The sequence below is a fragment of the Scomber scombrus genome, chromosome 3, assembly GCF_963691925.1.
Source record: "Scomber scombrus chromosome 3, fScoSco1.1, whole genome shotgun sequence".
In the NCBI taxonomy this organism is placed as follows: Eukaryota; Metazoa; Chordata; class Actinopteri; order Scombriformes; family Scombridae; genus Scomber; species Scomber scombrus.
In genome coordinates this window covers 6,973,980-6,988,515 of record NC_084972.1, presented here as the reverse complement: position 1 = coordinate 6,988,515, position 14,536 = coordinate 6,973,980, and positions in this window count along the sequence as shown.

Here is a 14,536-nt window from a genome sequence, read left to right as displayed (position 1 = left end):
ATTTTATAACAGATAATATTTACCCCCTGCAAAACATCCCATCCCTGTGGACTAAGTTCAGCACCATGGGTCTTCAGGCCTTCTGTTCCTTCCAGCTGACCAGCTGAGGGAACTGCAGACTCTGTTTTAAAAAAGGACTTAAAACATTAATTTTTTTAGCAGAACCTTTGACTTCTAATTAACCTTGCTGGTTGCTGCTTTTATGCTCGTATCTTTATGATGTTTTATGTTCGAATTTTCTGAAAAATCTGTCTTTTATATTGATGTTTTACCTTGTAGCACTTTGAGATTTGTGCGTTACAAAAAATGTATTATTATTATTATTATTTATTACCAAAACATAAGCTTTTTGAAAGTGCTAACATGGCCACTAGCCACCAGCAGCTGGCTGCATGCGGCCAAAGTACACAAAGCTACCTAGTTCCGTAGCCCCACATAGTGGAAAAGTCACGCCACGCCACTTCTTATAAAGTTAACTTTTACATTGTCACACTGCTCTGTATTAAGCATATAATAGTCATCAATAGCTAGATACACTTCAGTAATCCTTCTTTGTTGAATTCATAGCAAAATGAAGACACCATACATATTTAGGAATCAAGTATATGGATTCCCCTTTCATTCTCTTCATTCTTTTTTAGTATTATTTTTATCGACATATTTTTTTCTTTTGGATGGATTTCCCTTTTTAAATCAATACCAGAGAGAAAAGAGATACATATAAAAGTGTTGTATCCATTCATTTTATCTGAGAAGCTGAAATCAAAAGCAAAACAACAACGTGATTAGTGTGCATGTGTTTTGCCTTTGGGAAGTCATTTATTTCCATATGTAACTGTGTATGTATGTAGTGCTATATTGCAGCATCAGGTCAGAAATAGAGTACAGTGCTCTTTTTTGTTTGTTGCAGCCCCCTCAGTAGCCACAGCGCGCTGGTTAAGCGGAGGCTGATTCCGGTCTCTGTGAATGAGTAGATAGGAAGGTGAGTCTCATATCTCCATCCTGACAGGCTCAACACACCCCCGCCTCCCGGGATTCCACACCAATCATCCCTGATAGCACATGGCTCGCTTCTCCCCTCATGCACTAAGACATACACACTCACACATACACACACATGCACGCACAACCACTCAGTGAGACCCGGCACTAGCCTTTTTATTTAAATGTGATAAATATTTAATTTGTGAACGTGTTGTGAAAGATCACACGAGCACGCACAAAGGACCCTCAGCTGAATATGCAACGCTCTGATAAATATTTCAGTACTCCATTTCCCCAACCCCCGGTTGACTCACCAGGAACCTGGAGCTGATCCTGGCAAGAATTAAACATGTTTTCCTTGCAATATTTATTCTTTAAAAACAGCCAATGTCGTACTGATTCACTGATTTCAATAGGTGACTGGGCTTGATCTGGTGACCATCTAAAGAAGCTGACTTTAATGACATAATATATCTTCCCAAGTCCTCTTATGTAGGTTAGTAGCACAAGACTAATAACACCAATAATCCACCCACTAACATAATACCCTGCACCTATAAATAGCATCACACAAGCTGTAAACCGTGCCCTCTCTCTTTCTTACACATATACAACACCTATATCACAGCAGCACTACTCATTGTAATTAATTTAGGTTTCCTACAGAGCAATGTAATGTCTGAGGTTACTTTTATAATGAATAATGTTGAGCCTTTAATGCTAATTCCAAAGTCTGTCTTTGTTCAGTGCTACAGTTTTATATTTATTTCACCACAGGGAAGGTAATGAAACAATTTAGACCTTGCAAAGCAAAATAAACCAGGATTTCAACTCTCCATTTCAAGATACATTTCATCTTTAGAGACCAGAAAGGCAGTAAATATAGAGCACCGGCAAAACATTTTCAAGGGCAATCCACCTACAGAACATCTCTCCACTTATCAGTTTTAAATAAAAAACAAACAAACGACCCAGCTATATTCATTTTGCTGTGGTGAAAAGTACCATGCCTGGTGTGGTGCTCTTCGTTGTATGAGGGAAATTCATCAATAAAGCAATTGTTTAAACTCCCAGTAGGTTCCAGCACTGGCTGTAAAATTTATGAGCAGCAGTACAAACAGACAGTGGATGGATCGAAAAGGATCCCGGAGGCAGCCGGAAGAGAGTCCTTAGCAATAACAACACAATCAATCACCACCAGCACACGTCACATCCAACCGCAGGCTCACCAGCAGTGTATTCAAAACATATTCCCACATTCCCATGATCACAGATCTGTCATCATATCTTATTGTGGGTCCGAATGGTTTTATTATATGTGCAATCCCTGCAATCTTCATATGCTAATATATCTATCTTCAGGTTACAGCTATGTAATTACATCTTATGTGACAGCCAGTCAATGCTGTATATTTTACTTTCAGTATTGGTTTCTTTCAAATCAATTTATATTGAGGTGTGGTGGTTCACCACACTGTACCTTTAAAGCTCCTTCAAGCTTGCTTTCAATATCTTTATTCTTTATATTAATATATATTTTAGTATTTCGCTACAACATAAAATGAGGCAACATTTGATTTGATTTGATAAACTTTATTTTGAAAAACATGTATAATAAAAAAAACTGAATAAAAACTAATTTTACATTTGGCTGAAGCAAAATCAGAGATGTGAGCATTTTTAATTAATGCAGAACATTAGTTGCTGCAGCTCGTTTGTAACAAGCAGAAGTTTTACTATTTTTAATTTGCATTGTCCATTACAATTTTCACACATCTGAATACAATTATATGGCAAGAAACAACAACAAAAACAAGAACAATAACAGCATCCACCATGAGTGTCACAGTCATGAGCGAAGAACGCCCCCTCCTCATCCGTGTACCTTTCAAAAACTATTTTTTATAACTTTTTTTGAATTGATTTATGTTTCTGCTTTCATTAAGTTCCTCCTCTAACCCATTTCACAAATTCACCCCACAATGTGAAATACACATACTTTTGAGAGCAGTACAAATACAATGATTCCTCTTAAAATTATACCCCTCGCCCCTGTCTGACAACAGTTTTTTGTGTGTTGCCAGGAAGTAGATTATTTCTTGCTTTGTATAATATTTGTGCAGTCTTAAATTCTACCAGGTCCATGATCGATTTCCAAAAAACACAAGTTTGGTTTTGTTGAGATTTAATGACACAGTATTTTTTGTCTGTCAAATCACATTTTTAACTTTCTGTCATTTTTGCTGTGATTGATTTGAAAAGCTGATGTAAATTCTCCTCAGGACAAAAAAAATTGGTATTGTCCACAAATAAAATGAATTTCAATAGACTTACTAACTAACTTACATAATGTCATTAATACACAAAATGGTATGAGGCCTAATACTGACCCCTGTGGGACTCCACAAGTAATGCCCAAGCATGTTGATTTGTTGTCAGCAATTTGCTCTAATTGCTCTGTTTACCATATAACCTTTCAGCCAATTCATCCCCACTTCTCTGGTACCATATCTTTCCATTTTATTAAATAAGATTTAATGATCAACTGTATCAAATACAAAAAATCTATAAATATATCCAGCGCATGCTTCTTGTTATCAGTTCAGTTTGTTATTTCTTTGATTAACTCCATTAATGCCATAGATACTAATCTATTTGATCTTAACCCTCACTGACTATCTGACAACAATTTTTTCTTCTAAATGAAATTATCCAACCTTTCAAGACTTTTTCCAATATCTTAGAGAACTGGCAAAGTAAGAACACAGGCCTGTAATTGGTAAAGCGATGTCTATCCCCAGCTTTATATCATGGGATACTTTAGCAATTTTTTTCTATTTTTATATATGGAAATGTGCCAGTTGTGAAAGCCAAGTTTCAGATATAAGTCAGTGGGTTTACATTACCATCAATGACTTTCTTAATTAAAGTAATATCAGTTCCATTGAAGTCAGTTGACATGTTTTTCTTACACTTGTTAACAAAATGTATTCATCACTTTTTTTCTTTTTACAGCTTTGATTCAAACTGAATCCTCATTTCTCCATTGTCTTTAGTTGTATCATAGTCAATGAAATACTAAGGGTGGCTTTTGTTTGTAATAATGTTATTTAATGCTCCATTATATATTATATGCCATTGATATTGTCTTTGTTTCTCTCTAACATTTTGTTGCATATTATCATAATTTTAGTTAACTTACTCTTGTATCTTTTTTCATTTATTTTCTGCCTCTATCATTCTATATTTTATGAAATGCCTATAAAGAGTCTTCTTCTTTTATAGGCAGTGTGCAGTCCACAGTATATCTGGATATATGGTTTTGCTTCTTATTATACTGTTTTTATCATATAGTGTTGTGAATGCACTTAGAAATGCATTATTGGCCACATTTTCAGCATATACTTCTCTCCTGTGTTGTTTAAGTTATTCATTTCGAAGTGCACTCACAGCTTCTTCTCTTCTCACTCTCCTGTAATCTATAGCTTTCACATAATCACAGCTATACATAACAAAAACTGGTATATGGTCACTTACAGTATATCATTCATTAGCAACCCGCTCACTATATTGTTGTCCGTATTATTTGAGAACATATTGTCAAATAGAGTGGTACAGTGGGTTGTTATCTGCTTGGTTTTGAGAGCTTTGGATGAAGACTCACTGTATATGTCGCATTGATAAACTCAGTCATGTTATGCTTGTTGGGATTCAACAAATCTATATAAAAATCCACACAAAATAAACATAACCTTCTAATTTGATTGAGCAAACATTACTCCCATCTTTTTCTTCAATATTTCAATGCTGGATCCAAGTGCTCTGTACACACAACTTATTAAATTTTTCTTTTTCCCCATTTTCCATCAAATCATCAATGGTTGTAGACATGTTTTCTACTTTATATAAACAAGGCTCTAGTCATATAAGGTGACAAATAAGGGTTGACAAGATGAGCAATTCAAAAATAACTTTTGCAGAATCAGGTTTGTTAGTACATTTTGTATTTTTGTTGGTTTTATGACATTTGAAATGACATTTGCACCATTTTTTTTAACCAAAAGTAAGACCGAATGCTCCTCAAAATGTCAAACGGTGTACCCACAAAAGAATGATGAATAATGAATATTTTATCAACATACAGTGTATTTAAATGTACTTATACAAATAATTATTTAATTTAAAATGATATATGAATAAAAAAGTTATAATGTAAGATCATGCCAAACTAGTTGATATGGTGTTTTATTGAGAATTTTGTTTTTATGGTTACACCACTTAGACATTTTTGCCATTATCTCTAATATATTGTCTCAAAATGGATTAAAAGCAGAAATGTTATGCTGGGTCTATTCATACATTTATTTTCACATTTTAACCCCTTAAAATTTTACTAAACTCCATGGACACAAAAAAACGTCATTGACCCATCAATATATAAAGCCTCCTTTCTTGGTCTTTCTATTAATGTATTAATGTATGTCATATCCATCAATCTCAAAATCCATGCCTTCTGTTGAGCCAGGTCTCAGATACCTCAATAATATTGAACAGTTAAATTGATTTAAATATTCTTTAATGTTTTGGATGTTTGCAAGTACACTTCTTGCTGTTTAACTCAATAACTGGCAAACCATGCTTTGACTTATTATTCCTGCTAAACAGTTCTTCAGTGTAATAACAGCAATTATTGTTTAAGTTAATGAAGAAATTACCCTTGGGATCAATGTCTTGTTCAAAGTTCATTGATTTTTTAGTGTCCAAAAGTCCATTACAGTATGCAGACAAACATGTTGATTACCCTGCTGACTTGGGAGTTACTGGTACTTATCCAGTTCTGCAATCTCTCTGATGCAGAGCACCTTTGCCTCCTCTGGTGACCCGTTAAGCTTGATGAATACTCTGCAGTTGGTCGTCCATGTCGATTGAATTTTTTCCCCCAGCTTCCTTAGCCAGCGCACCCCACTGGCAATGTCAGCGTTTTTCTTAGTTAAGTGCTCATTCACGCATACATTAGTTCCCTTCAGTCTTCTTCCTTGTCTGAGCAATGCAGTTTGGTTTTGTCTGTTCGTAAATCAAATTATTATTGCTGCTTTGCCCTTCTTGTCCTTTTCATGGGAGCGTGTGACACGCCTCGATTTCCTTGCTGTCCACAGAAATGCCATCGCTGTCGAAGAAAGCAGTCATCTGTTGCTCCAGTGTTTCCAGTTCATCAGTTAAAATTAGTCATCCCAATAAAAAATAATGTCAATCTGTTTTTAAAAATGCATTGTTACTTGTTTTGTAATATCCAAAGAACGGAAAAGTGATCTTTATGAAAAAAAAGTCAGGAATGTTCCTTTTCTTCTCAGCCAGCTGGTGGGGTGTGCCCCTGTCTGGGTTTATTTGACAATAGCTTGGAGGATGCCAGAGGGCCAGTGTAATACCACAGGAAATAGAGACGAAGTAAACAAACTGCTGTGGATACATGTCATGGGCAGATAGCGTGTTGTTAACAATGGTACTGAAGGGTAATAACCACACCTGCATTTGACATGATGACTTTTGCAGGGGTGTTTGCATGCTGTATAATGTGCTGCAGCTGCGCAACTAATGAGCTACTAATGAGCTTCCTAGCCTGCTAACTGCTGCACTATGTTAGTAGTGTACTTTTTCCCACTGAACGTTTGTTTGGGGTCTCGTTCCTGTTTGCAAGTTAGATAAGAAGGAGATATTAGGAACGCTCATGTGGGTTGTTGTTCAGAGTCTGTGTTCTCTCTTGTGTTGTGTAGCAGTATGCGGTCAGGCTCAGTGTGACTGTGTGCTATGTCTGTGATTGAACACAGGCATTGACATTATTGCTTTATGCACGATTTGATTTGGTTTATTGAAATAAGTTGAAATAAGTTCTCCATATAAACAGATAACAGACAGTGTTGGGAATGTTACTTTGGAAATGTAATAGGTTACAGATTACTAGTTACTCTATTTAAAATGTAATACGTAATAACTATTTCAACTACTTAAAGTGACATATAACATTTGATAATACTTTTCTAATTTTCAGCTGTTAGGGTAAGTGTCCCCATTAAGCACCAACATCTAAGTTCAGGTGTTTTTCATGGATACTGACATGATTTATAAGGGAGATCATTTCTAATAAAGCAAGATGTATCTCTCATTTGAAAATGTATTCATTAGTTCATGTAGATTTTGGAATATAAAATAAAGATATTCTATGAAAAAGTCAAACGTCTGGCATGGGCTTAATTGGTACTGTGACACAATTTAAGCCCATGTGTGCTCCAAATAAGCCCACATCATGATTTATTTACGAAATATAACAAAACTACTGATTTAAAAGAATTTAAAACAGCAATATATGTTCTCAGTAACATGTTGAATATTAAAGAATGAGCAACATCTTAAAGGTGTGACTTCACATGTAACCCCCTTTGTAATCATCAACCTTTTCATAAGTAACTGTAACGGATTACAGTTGCATTTATATTGTAATTACATGTAACTAGTTACTCCCCAACACTGCAAACAGATTAATGCAAAATTATCATGACGCAAAAATATAAATAAATTCTTACAGAACAGATATGTTTGCTGCAACAGACAACAAATTAGCATTTTAGTTTGAACTGGCAACATAACAGAAGTCTGTGATGTCACCTTTTGCATCTAACCCCCACCGGTGCAGCTGCTGGCAAAGGCAGCACTGTATAGGCAACTGCTAGATAGTGGCTTAAATAACCCTGTAACAATGATATTCACACCTGTTGTAGGAACACAACAGGATCTAACAGTAAATGCTTTTCTGCACAGTTATGAGACATTTCACCTTTCAAATTAATGATTTTAATGATACTATTTTTAAAGCAGCAACTATTTTTTTTATTAAGCAATCTCAATTAATCTGTAAACCCTATTTCCTGTGAACGGCAGCAGGAGGGAGTACTCCATGTAAGTGGTTGATGCTTACAGTAATGGTTTAGTTGTGCATATGTATATCCTCGTATGAAAAATGCAAACATTTAATTAAAAAGCACATAATAAACCTACCTGTTCTAAAATAAGTTTTGCCATTATGTACAAGTAGATTTATGTAGATGCCCTTGAATGCATATTCAGAAAACACTCATAGGGGATGTTTATGAAGGCAGTAAGAGACATATTTTATCTTTTAGTTTGGAGGTCACGTTATGAATGCATTTTTTTTTTAATCCATTGTTATCAATCACCTCTTCTTTTCTGCATTGCCACCACAAACTGTCAATCAGTGGAATAAGGTGAAACCATCATCAGGAATCTACAGTATAGCCTGTCACGTGTATTGTCACATGACTCTATTTGTGTCCTTTTGCAAGCACACAACATACAAATGTAAAGGGGACCGTGTAATGAAATTATTGCTTTTTTCTTTTCTTTTTTTTTAAAGGTCTGCACATCAGTAAATTATTTGGAGAAACACTATATTTTATGTTTTCACATTTCATGATATATCATATTTTTGATTGTAGTAATGTTTTCAAAAATAGAGAAAAATACACGGCTCACCTGGTATCAGACATAGCTATATTGCCGGAACTAAAAATAAATTAAAGTGTATCAGAAAAGCATCCGCACACTCGACTAGCTTTTCAATAGCGAGCTTTTTGTATTGTTTTTTTTTTTTAGAGACCTTCTTCAAAGCATCACAAGCAGCACATGAATGCGGTGGTATAAAGGACTGTAGAGAACTGGTAACCAAACAAGTTCAACTGATTGACACAAGTGTTTTGCATTAAGGCCAATCAGGTCATGTTCTCTCAGCCCTTTATACTGCTGCATTCACTCTCTATCTGTTCAAGTCTTACAGAAGGTCTCGGATTGAAAGCTTGCTGTAAAAAAAGGTTCTTACACAGATTTGAGTGTGAGGATTAGTTTTTCTATGCAGTTTGATGATGATAATGTTTTGCCATAAAGCATCAGCCGCAATAAAAAAATACAGCAGTATTAGCAGCAGCATTGCTTCTCCATTAAACCAGTATATTTTATACTTTAAGAGAAGATTTGGAGGCTTTTCACATATACAGCAGAACCCCATTATGCAGCACTATTGCAGTTATAGACACTTACTGTATTCAAACATGTCCCAAACTGTATTTAGTAATATTCCCTTATGTCGATGATCCCTCAGTGCACTTGGTAAACTTCTGGGGTCTTCCTGTTCACAGTGTTCATGCTCGGAGAGACACATGGAGGGCAGATTTGCCTCTGGCATGCTCACAGCATCAGCCAAGAATCTGCTCATTATTCTTCCCATACAACAAGTAGTGTGGCCCGGATTAGATCGGCAGGCCTGGACAACAATCTTAGCCCGCAGAGCCAGGACCATATAGCCTTTTGATCTATGCACATGAATTTACAGTGAAAGCCAAAATGGAGAAAGAGCTCTGCAATTTCAACAGGACTGCAGGATAATAAGTATTGGGTAGCATGCGCTAACGCTGCAGAGCTGTCTTTCCTTTCAGAGCAGAAAGTGAAGGAGATGGAAGGAAAAGAGGAAATAGAATGATCTATATAAGCCCTTGTAAATGAAACCACATACCATGCCTACTTACACCTCATTGCTTTGTCATTATTCATGTTTTGTTTTTTTTGAAGATTAGCACTGTACTATTTCTCTGTATCTTGCACGATATACACAAATCACAGCTGGGTCTGTTGTATTAATCATTTGACAGTGTTCTTTAGATGTGAATTTTAGTATCAGGAACAGCCCATGAAATATACACACTCCAATCCTGACACAAACGCCTGAAAAATTAAACACCTGTGATTCTTTTTTTGCCAGAGCCAAATCCATTTCACTGACATGCTTGTGACAGTTACACAGTGTTTCATGTTATCAAGTAAGATTTATTTTAGCATTTGAATATGACTGCCTCAATAGGCACATTTGAATAAAAATGCCTGTTTGGAATGATTCACAAGCACAACACAAAACACTTTCTTTTCTTTTCTTTTTTGCAGTGGGATTTGATAATATCACACCCACACCAAACTCCAAATAAACATTTCAGAGCCTCCACACTTCTGATCAAATGTTGGAATCTCACAATGCAAAGCTTGTTGGGTGTTGCAGCTGCTTTTCGTCGCAAGATGTTTGTCTGATAGAAATCACAGGCTGCTGAAGTGCCGCTGCCGTTTTTTTTCTTTTTAAATGATACAAATCACAGCCCAGTCAGAGTGGTATTCACAATCAGGAGACTGGAGTTCCTGCATTAAGCAAACAGTGGTGCTAGAAATAGTTGTTTAAGTGAGAGGCCGAGGTGTCTTTTTCACTGAAAAGGACACATCAGTAGTAAAATCATGTTTATCAGTACAAATATGAACAAAGTTGTGTTATTCTTTATTTGGATTCCCATCACCTTTCACAAAGTGTGTACTAGTCTTCCTGAGATTCACGCAAGAAGTTTAACCCCAACATTCTGTTCATATTCTGACTCATAATATAGTCTCTACACCAATACTCATTCATAAATTCCCCATCAGTCAGTAATACATGTTTGATTAATCTTATGGAAAAGTTACATTCACAATCACTATTTGAGAATATGATGAATACAACATTTTCAAATGCTGATTTTTAAATAAAAAAAAACAAAAACTGTGAGGGATGTTTTGTGTCATGTTTGTGCCTTAACTTCTGTAAACACCTTAGACTCAGGCGTTTTGTTAGGGTTAGGGTTAGGACACCTGGTAGTAAAACTGACCGCATCTAATTTGGTAGGGGGTCAGCAAGGGTTTGGCAGTGTTCATTGTTCGGTTTCTGTTACTTTATTACTTCATGACTTCATGACTGTTTTACTTTATTACTTACAGGTCAAATTTGTACATTTGCATATATAAAAGTGTATATCAGCTGCAAAAAACAAAAAAAAAAGGATTTTATTTCCATTTTGTATACTGTGGATCAAATTAGGAAAAGTCAGGCTAATATAAAATCTCTTTATTGGAATGGTACAATCAGTTGCCCTGTGCTCGACTGGCGCCTTTGTAACAATGACAAAAGAAGTACTAAAAGAAGAAGAATCCAAATGACATTTTTGCACAAATAACAGAAGAGCAGATTGGATTTTTTTTCCTCCACAGTGAGCATTGACGTCCATTTATGTAACTCACATGCATTAGCACAGGTAGAAAAGTGTGGCAGAAAAAAAAAGATCTAACAACACAAGCCATAACAGAAGATGGAACATACACAGAGCGATCACAATGTCCTGTCCTCTCATAGCAACAATGTAATCCATCTGATTAGACCAAGACAGCAATTTAATCTAATTTAATACTCAGTAATTTGGTTAATACCATTTCAGACTTTGTTGTAATGATGTCACTGTTCTGATCTCAGCAATTACTTTGATACGTAAACATGCTTCATACTGTTTCATGAAACAATAGCCAATGATATGAAACCAAGATTATCCTTTAACTCAAGTAAAGCTCAGTTTGTACCCTAAATTTGCCTGACTGAGCATTTGCAACAGAATATTAACGCAAGCAAAAGTGACACTTTTTATAATATATTTAATATCAACTTAAACTGGTGGAGAACTTACTGATGACTCTGAATGATGCTTTACAGTCAGTGCGCACAGGACATTTTTTGAAGTTCATGCTCGTTTCATCATTCAAACATTTAATTTTGCTCTGAGCCTCGTGATCCTGAGGGATTTTTCTTTAGTGTATAGAAAGGCTACTGTTCAGTTCACTTTAGTTCAGTAACATTCTTTGTAGGTTGACTCCAGGTGCAGAGCACCTGTCTGTCAACCAGTGCAGGCACAGGGCCCAAGGCTTCCAGGCTGGGATCAGGATTCAACCAGACAGTAGTTATTTTGCTAACATGACTGACACCTTTGAGACGAGCACACGGCACTGTGCGTCTCATCGTTTCTGTTAGACAGACCAACACCTGCCGGCTGCAGGCTGCGGCACCGGCTGATTTCTACACAAAGAGGGCGACTTTGAAATCGCTCTGCTTCAGGTTTTGACGTGAAAGGCTTTATTTTGTCTGGATCGCTGCCGGGAAAGAAAAAAGAAAAAAAAAAGAATAAGGAAAAGGAAAATGACTAACTGGTTTAAAAATGTTCCAGAGATGGACAAAAACGACAAAAGCACACCGCATTGTATTGAGGAGACGGTGAATGAAATATACACAGTTAGTTGAAGTGGACTGCTCTAAAACCATTTTTCTCCACCAGCGCCAGTGGAGATAAAAAGCCCAGCACTAACACTTCTCACCATTTTAAATATTTGTTCTGCAAGAAGTCAGCAAATTTACCTCTTTTAAATTCAATTTTTAATTAGATAAACAAAAGCAATCTGCAGGAAAGCTTTTTGTCCCTGCATGCTTTTAAAAGCATTACGAGCTGCAACCAAAAGCTCTCATGAAAAGTTGATTGCCCGTGGGGAATAACAACACTTTAAATTGCACAAAAAAAGAAGAAAAAAAGCTGAAAAGTAGCAACTATGTGTGCTCTCTTTATAAATAGATTATTCACCATGCTGTATGTATTAAGCATAGCAAGCAAACACTTACTTTTTCCTCCGTGTTCGTGCAATAGAGACATTCGGGGAGTGGTAAGGAGCTCTTACACTGAATATATTAGGGATGTTGTTTCTTAGAGAAGAAAAAAAAAGAAAAAAGAAAACCTACATTTCAATCAATTCTTTACCCTGAGTAATGATTTAGCTGAAATAAATAATGAGAGGTGGGAATTGAAGCTCTCTATTGCAATTAGTCATTTCATTTCTAAATATAATTTGGCTTAGTTGAAATGCCACGGCTGTGATTTCACCGTGTCAGTCTCCAAAGGTCAATCTAAAGGTTCTCTTCTCATCCTCTTCAAGTGTAACACACACACACACACACACACACATTGGTCCCTGAGATATGCCACCATATTGCCGGCTTTCTCTCTCTCTCTCTTTCTCTCTCTTTCTGCAACAGTGTTACAGTCGCATCTTTTAAAAGCAGCCCACACAGAACAATGCTGTCGTGCTTGAGTAGAATGTGCATACAAAAATTCCCATACGGCGCAGGAGGGGACATGACAGAGGCAGAGAGCTGACAGGTAATATAGTGATGATAAATGCCAGGAGGACATTCGGGGTAGAATGGCAAATGTGCACAAAGCAATAAAAAAACCCAACAACAACTGAATTTCAAATACTTGAAAAGCAGATTTGGGGTCCTAATTGAAGGAGAAATTAAGCTTTCATCCATTATAGGAGACTACAGCAACAGCAACAGCAGCTGACAGATACGATTCCACTAAATCAGCTGATTTCGTAACACAAACACATCATTCTAGGGTGGAGAGAAAATTCAACCTTTTGATAATATATGTTGCCTTCGCGATAGTCCACTATGGCTTAAGTATTTGTTGTCCCTATCCTAACCTAAGCAATTCTGAAAAGCATGTCTTTTCAGAAACAAGCTCACAATGACACCCTCAGAGTTTCAGCTTGTGCCATTGTAGCACCATCAGAGCAGCACTGGGGATTACATGGTTTTGCAGTCTCAAATGGTTGCTCTGAGAAACAATTATCTGATTGCGACTTCAGGCTAAGGGATAAAAAGGGTGTTCAGTCTCCACAAGGACCTGTTGTAAAGCAATACCAGGAGCAAACTCGCCGCCACAGAGGCAATGTACACCGCAAAGCAGTCATACTGTTGCAGAATATAGCTGATAAACAATGTGAGAATGACCGGTAATTTGCTATAAACAGCTAATCGCTGCCAGGTGCTGGCTCCAAAAAACACATTTAGCTATGGGGCGGTCAATGGGAAAGCCTCCAAATCTTCTCTTAAAGCACAAAACCAATTTTTTTTTCCTCTGCAAGAAGTTAAAGCCGTTTTCGCTACTCAATGTCTGTATATTGTTGTTGTTGATTTAGAAATTATTGTTTTATCAGCGGGACTTTAAAGAAGCATGAAAGATCAGTTTACTCGTCACAAGAACTACTCAGCCTGTGGAAACTGGTTGTGTAATGTCCTCTGTGGCTGTAGTCTGAGAAAATAATCCCTGCAGACGTCACCAGGCCAATCGTTCCTCCAGCCTGCAGACTACAAAATGTTAAAGCAGCATCAATTGATTTTTGCTAACTTTGTCTGTCTGCTGTTTGGTGCTGGGCAGGTAGCAGATTGCTTATCAGAGCTTTTTTGTTGTTGCTGAAAACAACCATTAAAGGGCTGATGAGAGTTGTGAGAGTGAACCAAAGCAGTACATTTGGAGGCCATAAAAACAAAACAATGATCTAAAAGATACTAAAATGCATATTAGAGCACACACCCATTGTTAATATAAAAATGTTAATTAGCGGAGCTTAAACAAACAGCTACAAACTGCTTTAGTTTAGTTTATTAGGATTCCCATTTACTGAGCCTTGCCGTATACACAAACACACACACACACACACACACACACACACACACACACACACACACACACACACACACACACACACACACACACACACACACACACACATATGCATAGAAATAATTATAATAAAA